This window comes from Triticum aestivum, chromosome 5A (genome assembly GCF_018294505.1).
Source record: "Triticum aestivum cultivar Chinese Spring chromosome 5A, IWGSC CS RefSeq v2.1, whole genome shotgun sequence".
NCBI classification, from domain to species: Eukaryota; Viridiplantae; Streptophyta; class Magnoliopsida; order Poales; family Poaceae; genus Triticum; species Triticum aestivum.
The window spans coordinates 319,700,150-319,713,698 of record NC_057806.1 but is presented as its reverse complement, the minus strand read 5'-3'; the positions used below and the strand labels follow the sequence as shown (position 1 = coordinate 319,713,698).

General features: G+C 45.2%; 1 long non-coding RNA gene across 2 annotated transcripts; it reads left to right on the top strand.

Moving 5' to 3' along the window:
• Positions 1–10,462: 10,462 nt before the first annotated feature.
• Positions 10,463–12,454, top strand: LOC123103133 (uncharacterized). 2 transcript variants are annotated; one of them, XR_006449661.1, is made up of 3 exons: positions 10,475–11,147; positions 11,508–11,765; positions 11,860–12,454. It is a non-coding gene; the product is annotated as an uncharacterized lncRNA (long non-coding RNA). The 2 variants fall into 2 exon arrangements; XR_006449660.1 differs by having other exon boundaries at positions 10,463–11,147; positions 11,508–12,454.
• Positions 12,455–13,549: the final 1,095 nt, after the last annotated feature.

Below are 13,549 nucleotides of genomic sequence, written 5' to 3'. Positions count from 1 at the left end.
GGAGGCGGCCCATTAAGGAGATAAGACGAGGTAAGGCTACAGAGATAAGGCGCCCGACGGCGGCACTGTAGCCATGCTTGCCAAGACGAAGCCCTCGCCACTAAGGGCGGGGCCACAATAACCAGCCCCCGATAGAGCCCCCGAGCGATGGGGCCGTCCTGTCGACCAGAGGACCGGCAGCCGGCGGGGCCCACCAGTCGGCGGGCCCCACCAGTCGGCGAAGAAGCCGCTGGGCATAGATACAGACGGCTAGGGCCCATGCCCAGTCGGATTACCATTGTACCCCTGGGGGTAGGCCTATATAAACCCCCAGGGCTCCCATGCAGAGGGAGATCTCTTTTTCGGATAGTTTTAGACACCACAAGGAGAAGAGGAGCGGGCTGGCCTTGCCCTCCTTCATCCTTTCACCAAACAGCTCAAGGAGCATCCTGTAGCTACCCGTCGAGCTAGTGATCATGCGGGGACCCCGCAGAGCAGCATTAGGGGTGTTATCTCCATGGAGAGCCCTGAAGCTGGGTAAGATTCGCCGGCGTGCATGTCTTCACCTTATCCCGTTTCCAGGCACCGGCGATGTTTTATTGGCTACCACAATGATAAGCCATCCATTGGCATATGTCGCACCAACCACCCGACAGTAGATGTAGAGGTAGCCTGCCGACAACGATCACATCAACCTTGGAACCATTTCCGACGCGCATCGTCACCTCGTCATTAGCCAATCTTCCTTTAATCCGTAGCCCCTGTTTCGAGTTGCAAATATGAGCAACAGAACCAGTATCAAATACCCAGGCACTACTACGAGCATTAGTAAGGTACACATCAATAACATGTATATCAAATATACCTTTCACTTTGCCATCCTTCTTATCCGCCAAATACTTGGGGCAGTTTCGCTTCCAGTGTACAGTCCCTTTGCAGTAGAAGCAGTCATTTTCAGGCTTAGGTCCAGACTTGGGCTTCTTCCCTTGAGCAGCAATGTTCTTGCTATTCTTCTTGAAGTTCCCCTTCTTCCCTTTGCCTTTTTTCTTGAAACTAGTGGTCTTGTTAACCATCAACACTTGATGCTCCTTATTGATTTCTACCTCCGCAACCTTTAGCATCACGAAGAGCTTGGGAATTCTCTTTTCCATCCCTTGCATATTATAGTTCATCACGAAGCCTTTATAGCTTGGTGGCAGTGATTGAAGAACTCTGTCGATGACACTATCATCAGGAAGATTAACTCCTAGCTGAGTCAAGTGGTTATGGTACCCAGACAATCTGAGTATGTGCTCATTGACAGAACTATTCTCCTCCATTTTGCAGCTGTAGAACTTGTTGGAGACTTCATATCTCTCAACTCGGGCATTATCTTGAAATATTAACTTCAAATCCTGGAACATCTCATATGCTCCATGACATTCAAAACGTCTTTGAAGTCCCGATTCTAAGCCGTAAAGTATGGCACACTGAACTATCGAATAGTCATCAACTTTGCTCTGCCAGATGTTCATAACGTCTGGAGTTGCTCCTGCGGCGGGTCTTGCACCTAGCGGTGCTTCCAGGGCGTAATTCTTCTGTGCAGCAATGAGGATAATCCTCAAGTTATGGACCCAGTCCATGTTGTTGCTACCATCATCTTTCAACTTAGCTTTCTTGAGGAACACATTAAAATTCAAGGGAACGGAAGCACAATCCATTGATCTACAACAACATAGATATGCAAAAACTATCAGGACTAAGTTCATGATAAATTGAAGTTCAATTAATCATATTACTTAAGAACTCCCACTTAGAAGAACACCCCTCTAGTCATCTAAATGATCACGTGATCCATATCAACTAAACCATGTCCGATCATCATGTGAGATGGAGTAGTTTTCAATGGTGAACATCACTATGTTGAGCATATCTACTATATGATTCACGCGTTCGACCTTTTGGTCTCAGTGTTCCGAGGCCATATCTACATATGCTAGGCTCGTCAAGTTAAACCCGAGTATTCTGCACGTGCAAAACTGGCTTGCACCCGTTGTATGTGAACGTAGACCTTATCAGACCCGATCATCACGTGGTGTCTCGGCACAATGAACTGTAGCAATGGCGCATGCTCAGGGAGAACACTTATACCTTGAAATTTAGTGAGGGATCATCTTATAATGCTACCGTCGTACTAAGCAAAATAAGATGCATAAAATATAAACATCACATGCAATCAAAATATGTGACATGATATGGCCATCATCATCTTGTGCCTTTGATCTCCATCTCCAAAGCACCGTCATGATCTCCGTCGTCATTGGCTTCATACCTTGATCTTCATCGCAGCGTCGTTGTCGTCTCGCCAACTATTGCTTCTACGACTATCGCTACTGCTGAGTGATAAAGTAAAGCAATTACATGGTGATTCATTTCATACAATAAAGCGACAACCATAAGGCTCCTGCCAGTTGCCGATAAATTTTACAAAACATGATCATCTCATACAACAATTTATATCTCATCATGTCTTGACCATATCACATCACAGCATGCCCTACAAAAACAAGTTAGACGTCCTCTACTTTGTTATTGCAAGTTTTACGTGGCTGCTACGGGCTTCTAGCAAGAACCGTTCTTACCTACGCATCAAAGCCACAACGATTTTTCGTCAAGTGTGCTATTTTAACCTTCAACAAGGACCGGACATAGTCAAACTCGATTCAACTAAAATTGGAGAAATAGACACCCGCCAGCCACCTGTGTGCAAAGCACGTCGGTAGAACTGGTCTCATGAACGTGGTCATGTAATGTTGGTCTGGGCCGCTTCATACAACAATACCGCCGAATCAAAGTAAGACGTTTGTGGTAAGCAGTATGACTATTATCGCCCACAACTCTTTGTGTTCTACTCGTGCATATCATCTACACATAGACCTAGCTCGGATGCCATCGTTGGGGAACGTATCATGCAATTTCAAAAAAAAATCCTATGATCACACAAGATCTATCTAGGAGATGCATAGCAACGAGAGGGGGAGAGTTTGTCCACGTACCCTCGTGCATATCATCTACACATAGACCTAGCTCGGATGCCATCGTTGGGGAACGTATCGTGCAATTTTAAAAAAAGTCCTATGATCACGCAAGATCTATCTAGGAGATGCATAGCAACGAGAGGGGGAGAGTGTGTCCACGTACCCTCGTAGATCGAAAGTGGAAGCGTTAGGTTAACGCGGTTGGTGTAGTCGAACGTCTTCACGATCCAAAAGATCTAGTACCGAACGTACGACACTTCTGAGTTCAGCACACGTTCAACTCGATGACGTCCCTCAAACTCTTGATCTAGCAGAGGGTCGAGGGAGAGTTCTGTCAGCACGACGGCATGGTGACGGTGATGGTGATGTGATCCACGCAGCGCTTCGTGTTAGGGAACATAGTATTTCAAAAAATCCTACGATCACGCAAGATCTATCTAGGAGAAGCATAGCAACGAGCGGGGAGAGTGTGTCCACGTACCCTCGTAGACCGAAAGCAGAAGCATTTTGTAACGCGGTTGATGTAGTCAAACATCTTCGCGATCCAACTGATCCAAGCATCGAACGTACGCCACCTCCGTGTTCAACACACATTCAGCACGATGACGTCCCTCGAGCTCTTGATCCAGTTGAGGACGAGGGAGAGTTCCGTCAGCACGACAACGTGACGATAGTGATGATGATGTTACCGGTGTAGGGCTTCGCCTAGGCACTACGATGATATGGCCGAGGTGTGTAACTATGGAGGGGGGCACCGCACACGACTAAGAGAAGAGTTGCTGTGTCTTTGGGGTGCTTGTTGGTGTCAAAACTGGCTGATCTCGGGTAGGGGGTCCCGAACTATGCGTCTGAGGATCAAAGGTAACAGGAGGCAGGGGACACGATGTTTACCCAGGTTCATGCCCTCTTAATGGAGGTAATACCCTACTTCCTGCCTATTTGACTTTGATGAGTATAGGGGTTACAAGAGTTGATCTACCTCGAGATCGTAATGGCTAAACCCTATATGTCTAGCCTATATAATTATGATTGCCTCTATGGACTAAATCCTCCGGTTTATATAGACACCGGAGGGGCCTAGGGCTATACAGAGTCGGTTTACAAAGAAAGGAATCTTCATATCTGAACGCCAAGCTTGCCATCCACGCAAAGGAGAGTCCCATCCGGACACGGGGGGAAACCTTCTATCTAGTATATTCATGGCCCATCTGTCCGGCCCATGTCACATAGCCCGGACGCCCGGGGACACCCTAATCCAGAACTCCCTCAGTAGCCCCTGAACCAAGCTTCAATGACAATGTGTCTAGCGTGCATATTGTCTTCGGCATTGCAAGGCGGGTTCCTCCTCCGAATACTTCAAAGTAGTTGATCAAAAGAACTATATCCGGCTCTGTATAATATTTACAACCCTAAACCACAAGGGCGAAATATTTAAACAAAAATAGGTCATATCTTCTGACAGCTTTTTCAGCGAGGCGTTATACCCAGCCTTATCATTATCATTTCGAACCATTTTTTTAGCCTCCCACTTCGCGATTCGAGACGCGGTTTTCATTCACACGTCCTGTCCAAGCAGAGATCGTGTCCCCTTATTGTGGGATTCTCATCAATACGGTTTTGGGCAACCCAACAGTGCTGTTTACACGACGCCTTGGGAATAGGCGAGCTTTAAGGCTCATGGGGGGACGCTCAACATTCACTCCCTTTATAAGAAAATAAGAATCCACCTTTTTACCCCACGCCTTCTTCCTCCTCGGCCCACCCATCCTCAAGCTCCAGCGCCCAAGTTCCAAGCTTTCCCCTCGCGACCAAGTACTCCAATCATGTCTGGATCCGTTCGCAAGGAAAGTGGATGGCCTCCTCCGTGACAGAGAAGGACATCAAAGAGCTTCGGGAAGCGAGGTATTTGACAGCGGAGATTAGGCATAGACTTCCTGCCAAAGAGCAACTTATCCCCACTCCAGAACCTGGTGAGAGGGTCGTATTCCTCCCTCACTTCCTCCACGGACTAGGGTTTCCCCTACACCCCTTTGTTCGAGGTCTCATGTTCTATTACGGGCTAGATTTTAACGATCTGGCCCTGAATTCTTTTCTCCACATCTCGACATTTATCATCATGTGAGAGGCATTCCTCTGCGTCCCTCCACACTTCGGCCTATGGCTCAAAATTTTCAATGTGAAGCCGAAGGTGGTCGACTAGCAACACGCAGACTGCGGCGGTGCCATGATAAGCAAACTTCCCAAAGTTATCTGGCCCAAAGGGGCCTTTGTGGATACCATCAAGATATGGCAGCAGGAGTGGTTTTACATTACCGAACCCCGCAGCACCAAATGGGCAGCCACCCCTGTGTTCAGTTCCGGACCCCCGCTGCGGCTCGCGTCCTGGACCAAGAAGGGTCTGGATTGGGGGATCATCCGACGAGGTGCTGATGCTGAAGAAGCGCATCAAAAATATCGTAGAATAAAGCAACAGCCTCATAGATGTGATTCAGGTGATGCTCATCCGCCGGTCTCTACCTTGCCAACGTCAGCCTCTCTGCATGTGGGAGTTCAATCCAGAAGGGCCACGGATCCTGACGCGATTCTTCGGCATGACACATAAAGCGATCTGGAAGCTACTTTTCAAGACTCAAAAGTCATAGCCGGAGACGTCTGAAGACATCAGCCTCGACTGCAATCATCCAGCCTCCCCTGTAAGTGCTATTTTTTCCAACATAACACAGTCAATTAACCAAAAGAGGGGACGGACTTAGAATTCCATCTTATAACACAAGGCTGGACGAAGAAGGCGGAGCAGATCAGATGCCCGACTCCATTGCCCGAAAACCCAACAAATCCTCTTTTAATGAAGATGTTGGTCCCGGCGCCCTATCAAGCGCCAAAGAAAAAGGTCCGAAAAAGGGCAAGGAAGCCAAGTATGGCCTCCATTGCAAAGGTACTTTGGATGGGGTGTCCGGAGAGAATGAAACCCATTCCTCCAAGGAGGATGAAGACGAAGAGGAGGAAGAGGAAAAGGAGGAGGAGGCCGACAACACCCTTTCCCTGAAGGGGAAGAATAAAAAGAAGAGGGTGGCCTCCGAAGAACCGGAGGCGGAGGCGCCCAAAAGGGAAAAAAAATAACCCTTCCAGATGGCTCGGATTCAGACACCGAGGCCATCCCCAAGTGGCGCCCCAGGCCGAAGCCCCTCACCAAATTGTGAGTATCTGAAGATGCCGTACATAAGTCTGGTTTCGACAAGTATGGTATTGACGTTTTGAATGGTGCAGGCCGGCCCGCGATCTTCCCCAACAATCATCGGAGGGGAACTCCTTGGATCCAAGGATGATGGAGAGCGAGTCACTTTCGCGAGCCTCCCCGCCTCTCACCAAGGATGACACCGAGGTGTTGTCCCGGGGCCTCTTCGGGGCACGAGGCGGTACGGGAAGCCGCCAAAATGGCACCGGAAGGTAACACTTCGGTCACCGAAGACACAATTCCCTCAAGAGCTAACAGCAGGGTTCTAGACCAGTCCGGCCACCAGTCGGACACTACTCTGGAAATCCAAATGGTTCCGGAGCAGAACAAGCAATCACTACTAGGGAAAGGCCTAGCAACAGCGCGGGTTTTAGGCCTATCAGTAGCGCGGGCTGGAGCGCTACTGGTACGGTGCTACAGCTAAAGGTTAGCAGTAGCATGGGTTAACCCATGCTACTGCTATATCGACTTAGTAGCAGCGTTTTCTCCAAACAGCGCCACTGGTAATTACTAGTAGCGCTTCTCCCAGCACGCGCTACTACTATTATTTCATATTTTATTTCTTTTTTATTTCATGTTTTATTCATACACCTTTATACAAGTTTTCATACAGCAGCAATTTAGAGATTATTTTTACATCATAATGAATTATTACATCACTAGGTGAAAGAACCATGGACTAGTTTCAAGTGGATGGACATCCACTTGAAACTAATTCGCGGTTCTTTCACCCAATGATATAATAGGTATCATCGTCATATCATTAACAACTTATCATCATAGTACATCATTGTCATATAACACCTCCTCATGATCATCATTTTCATCAATGAGACATCACATAGCAAGTTGGTCAGTAGTCATAATCCCAACTACTCCTCATAATCAACTCTAACACATTGTACCACATAATAAATATTTTATCTCATAGGACCTACTATATTCTCTTAGGACCTACTATATTCTGTTAGGTAAAATAGCATAAAACAAGATAGCCCCTGACTCTCCATTATGGAGAATGGAGATTATCCTGTCTCCAATTCTTGCCTTTCGCACAATGTTGCTTCCAAGTACCTCCTTACGACTGTCCATACATTTTTTTCATTCTGTGATTTTCATGTCTCCACCTCTTTTAGAAATCCGATATGGACAGGTGAGATTCGTAGGATGACCTGGCTGTATGTTCAAAACATTAAGGCGACCTTTCTGATACATCAGATGAGGCACACAATCATCCGGGATTTTCTGTTGAAAAACATAGTAATAACTTCATAGTTAGCAATGTAGTTAAGTTTTAAAAGAATTTATGCAAAAGATGCATGGATGTCGTAATAGTAAAAAATCTTACCATGGCATCTCCATGGATGTTACCGTAGTTCAACACGTGCACTAGTGTCACGTATTGACCATAATATGGAGGAGTTTTATTATAGATATTGTAATTCTCAAGATCAGTACAAAATGCGAACAGATAATTTTTCTCTTGATAAGTTAATTCAGAGCCATCGGTGTAGTAGGTTCTGTCTACCATGTTCTGCACATTGTTTGAACAATGAAAATAAGCTGTCAATGGAAATAAGCTGTCAACTATTTTGAAATGAACAATATAAATTAGTTAATAACTATGTTTGAGAAACTCACATAGCGGCAGAATTGGAAGCGTATCAACAAGGACCCAAATGTCCAAATTGTCTTAGTCGATGTCAGGATCACCAAGATCCATGGTGACAAACATACCCTATTGAAAATCATACATCTTGCAAAGTGCTTCCCAACCCGGGCAATCAAAATGGGATACGCTCTTAGAATTGTATAGATTTACCTGAAAATCCATACCATGATGGATCCTTAGGCTAATTTTGTTTGTTTCATTTCTCTCATGATCTTCAAAACCCATCCTCTCCAAGACTAGCATCTTGCATGGCATGTGATAAGCTAGTCGAATTGTAAAAGATGAAAATTACACGTTGAAGTAGTAGAAGTCGAGCTTAATTATGAAAAAAACACTTTGCATCGTAGCTTACCATATCATAATCGAAGGCCTGCTCGAGCTTAGTGCTGAAGCGTCGATCTTCATCCAGGTGAGGCCTGTCACAGAAACCCCGGTCGTCGTGGCACCAGTCGCACTCCCCCGGGAGACTTTCGTCGTCCGAGTACGACATTTCCTATGTTCATAATTCAAATATTAAACTTGTACAATTAAATATATGTACTAAACAAGTACGACATTACACCCCACGACAACAGTCGGGATTCTTCGGCCTCGACAGACTTAAAGTCAATCCGAAATATCGTTTAATTATCTTTCCAGAAAATCCAGGCCACTCGATATTTCCTACATATTCTAGCACAAGTCATGCCAAAAATCACGGAAAATTCCGGCATGACCTTTGCTAAAACAGGACATATCGAGCGCCTGAAATTTACCGGAACGGAAATTAATCAACACTCCGGCAAAACATAGGCCACTCGGAGTAACATGAACATGAACATGAACATGATCGGCCACTTGGGCAACCACATATCCTATTTGAGCAACACAAGATATACATGTTTTTATCTACATCATATCTTATAGGACTCATATTGACATGGAGATTTGGCTGGTCTCACCTCGAGGTCGGAGGGGGTCGGTGAGGGGGAGGACGGCGGGGATGATGGAGGGGCTCCTTGATTTCTGCAAAAACAAAAACCCTATAAATAAAACCCTAGCGAACAACATCGATGCAGGAATAATTGCTTAAACTAAAAAAATAACAACAAATGTGTCATGTTCAACTAGTTCTATTAATTCAAATAGTTCTTACTAAATATAAACTTACTATAAATAGAAATAAACTAAAAATAAACTATTTATATTAATTTTCTTACTAAAAATACGTTAGTTCTATTAATTCAACTAGTTCTTACTAAAACTAAACTAGTTCAACTAGTTTATTAATTTACTTACTAATTATTTTAAACACTTACTAAAAACAGTAAAAAAACTACATTAAAGTAGGGAGGAGGGGAAGGGAGGAGGAGGAGAGAGGAGGATGGGGAGGAGGCCGGTGGGATCGGAGGAGGGAGGGGGCGGGGGGAGGGGGCGGTGGGGGGGGGGAAGGGGGCGGTCGGAGGAGGAGGGAGGGGGCGGCCGGAGGAGGAGGAAGAGGGGCGGTGGGAGGAGGGTGGCCGGAGGAGGAGGGGGGAGGAGGGAGTACCTTGGCGAGGAGCAGTGCGGCGGCGGTGGCGGACCATGTACGGGTTCGACGCGTGCGAGAGCGAGTGAGGGAGTGACTGATCCAGGGTAAACCGCTCCAGGATAAGGTAAGTAAGTAGTAGCATGTTTCACAGAAACACGCTACTGCTACGGGCCGTAGCAGTAGCACTGGTCAGTGGTACGCGCTACTGCTAAGTGGGGCTAACCATTTGCGCATAGTACAAATATAGCAGTAGCACGGTTTCGCGAAACGCGCTACTGCTAAAGTAGCAGCAGTAGCGTGGTTTATTTAAGAACGCTAATACTAAGTAGCAGTAGCGACCTGTTTTGTCCAGCGCTACTGCTAAGATGTTGTATATAAGGTTTTTCCTAGTAGTGAATCCACCTTGAGGGAGGGGGGAGTGCCAACTCCCGCGGCAACCTCCGCTAGTCAGGAGGCGCCGAATACGCTGATGGAGGCACTATAACGAGCTTCCATCATGGAGGAGCACCGCATCCTAATGGGTGTGGTAGTTGAAAAGGTTCAGTCTGCCAAGAACGGACTGAACGAGGCCTTTGCCGTCTTGTTAACAGGCTTCGAGGTATGCAATGTAATATTCCTGACCGCTCTTCAAATGAAAATATGCCTGAGTATAGGTAGTAGCCCCTGAGACTCTGATCGTCCCCTTTGTTAATAAAAAAGAGACGGATAAAGCATCAATAATTTTCACAGGAGCTAACGCACTTTCATATGTTGAAATTTAGGCTTCACTGTTAGCGGCGACCGTCCAGACCGCTGAGGTATCCGAACTAAAGCGTCAGCTGGGACTGGTCGATGAGGATCTCATCTATATCAATAAGGGTTTTGATGAGGCGTAGGGTGTATATATATATATATATATATATATATATATATATATATATATATATATATATATATATATATATATATATATTAACACTATTCTAATCCCCCATTAGCCTATATAGGCACCGACGAGGTGTTCCTGAGATCCCGCAAATGAAAAAAAAAACCAACCACCCATCCCCACCTCCCGCACCTCGCACTCTCCCCCGACCCACCCGCCGCCGCCGCCCCAGGAAACCCCCAACCCACCCATCGCCGGGGACCACCCAACCGCCACCGCCCTCAACCCCAGCCACCATGGCCCCCGACCCCAGGCGTCGCCGCCCCGCCAATCCCGGGTGTCGCTGCCCCTTGAAATCTCCCGATCCGGAATCACGCCAGCTAGCCACCCCACCCATCGCGGCGGCGCCTTCTACGGTGATGCTGACGCCGGCCTCCTCTCGCAGCACCGCCGGCGCTCTGCTGGTAGAAGTTCGAGGCCGGATCCAGAAGAAGTTCGAGGAATGCTCCTAACACCAGAGCTGCCATCCGCCCCCGCTCTCCGCCCCCGCGTGAGGATCCTACCGGAGAAAGCGAGATTGACTCGCCCAAGCATTGACTCCTCCCGGGCTCTGCCACCCTGCTCCCATGATCCGCCGCCCCCCTGCAGCAACGCCCTTGCCCCCCAAAGCAGCAGCCCAGGGGCATTATGCCATCTGTAGTGCATCTAGCCCAACACACCATGCTCCTCAACTCTCTCCTCTGCATCTCCTGCCTTGGCATCCCTCGCGTGTGACCTTCTCCAGCGCCTCTGATCGACCTTCCCGTCATCTCTTGCTTGAACCCGTGCACCACTTCTTCTGAATCAGCTCTACTTGTTCGAAGCTATAGGTAACTTTGTTGCTTCTCCAATATTGTTTGCAAATTCAGTATTGTTGGTATGGATATTTCTCTGCTGTTCATCTTAGTATGTTAAAAAAAGAACCATGAACGATTGGGTCTGTATCTGCATAAAAGAGATCATGTTTCTGAGTATTAATTTGATAATTCATTTCATATGTTGTTAAAAAAACAATTAACAGTGTAGAATGTGAGGAACTGAGTTGTACGTGCTAATGCGTGTGTTCATCCTCTGTTGTGTGCCTGCGTCCGAGGATCTTCCTAGACTTCTTTACGTCTACAGAGGACCATTTATAAATCCTAATCTGCAGTTGTTCTTGTGTGTGTGTGTGTGCGCGTTTTGTTCTTCAGAGCATTTTCTTCAGGGCAGTGGAGAGAACCCTCACCCTTATCCGATCTGCAGCGCCGCCCGAGTTGTCCCAACGCAACCCCAAGCTGTTCAACTACGCAGCCCCAGGCCGTTCAATGACAGAGCCGCTGGAAGTTCATGAACACATCACCTGGATCCTGCTGCCCACCATCCAGTTCAATTTCTGCTGAATCTGGTGAAGGGAGACTTCTTCTGAGATCAATTCCCTCTTTGGTTTCGTTTCCACATGTCGCCAGTTGGTATTTCCCGGAAAGATTTATGTATACTGGGATCTCCATGTACTGAACATGTTAGAAAGATATCTCATGTATATTCGTCTCTTGTGTGCTGCAGTCCCTTAGCTCGCCGCGTCTTCTCAGCAAGCCGTGGAGACAAGACCATGCATCCAAAATTGTTCCTGATGGAGACACCACTCTGCTTGTTGCTACCTACATCCCGTGGAAGACAGTGGGCACGGCCTTGCTATAGACCCTGCATGTTGCTGCGGCCGTGCTCCTGGCTACCTAGGCGTGCCCGTGCCTCTAGCTCCCGCCAGAAAATTGGCCACCATTGCAGGTCAGCTTCTCCTGATGTGCCAGTCCAGCTGCGAAAATGAAGAGTACAGGGAAGCTTCTCCAGGAAATGGCCACCATTGCGGTTGGTTTCTCAATCAAGATGTTGCTTGTCTGAGAGTACATGGAAGAAGAAAATCACGGAGAAGATAACGCATCAGCACTGTGTGGGTAAGGTGAGAGAAGATATGAAGGGAATGTGTGGTGGAGAAATGCAAGTCCGCCACTAGTTAGTGCATCTTTTATGTAAAAAAGGATTGGGTGCTTGTAGTTACAGTGTGGCCATGTGATTTGAGAATATTGTTTGTAAGCGTGCATTGTCTTTTTGCTGCTGATTCTTATGCTCAAATGATCCCTAAATTTCTATAGTGTTTGCACACTCATTTTACATCTTCCCTTCTCTTTTTGTGCATGTTTTGCACCTTAGAAATCGTTGTGTCAAGAAGTTCATATATAACTACCAAGGAATTCATGAAACGAAAATTTAGAAGTTCGAAAAAGTTTACTCTACAATAAGTTTAATTTATTTAGCTCGGCAAGTTCATAGGACAAAATATGGGTGGTTTTATTTTCTTTTTGTGTATATAAGAGAAAGAGAAAAAAGTTCAAATGTAAGAAATGAAAAATTCAAAAATTTGTAACAAGATACAAAGTTCATGTATGAAATTCGCGTGCAGAAATAAAAGGGTGCATTTTTGAAAAAGATGCAAGTACATGTTCTCTAATTCCTCATGTTTGCCTGGTGGTCCTCGAGGAGTAAAAACACAGCGGTCCGAAGTTTATTAAAAAACTAATGATTTTTTTGTTACTAATAAAAGAATTAAATAAGCATCCAACCAATCAAAGTTTACAAAAACTAAAAAAAAATCTCGTTACTAAAGAATAAAACGAAGAAGTTCAAATTAAAATAAAGGAACAAATATAAAAAGTTTAAATACGTTTTCCCCTTATAAGAAAGCTAGAAGTTCAAACTAAATTAACAAAGTGGTTTGATGTTCATTTAAATACTAGGATTTTACCATTATTAAAAAAATTAAGATATACATTGTTATTAAAGAATCAACGATGAATTTCAGAATGAAAAAACTATCAAATTTGATGTTTAATTAAAAATCAAAAACAATTATGTACTTAAAAAATGGAAAATGTGAAGTTCGCTTTAAAATAAAACAAAAGTTCAAAGTATATTAAACCTAGGATTTACAAGTTCAAAAAACATAAAAAAACGGAGAGAAATTCAAATTTTTTTCTTGTTAATGGGCGGCTTTATTACAAATTTAGATGTTTATTACAAAACCCTCATTTTTCTCGTTACTAAAGAAATAAACAAATAATTTCAAATTTTAAAAATAGAGAATTCAAAATTGATAAAAATACTCAGATTTTTCTCATTACCCACTGGAAGTTCAAAACAATAAAATGAAAAGAGTTGAAAAAATATTACAAAAAATGATTGTACATGCTGTGTAGGT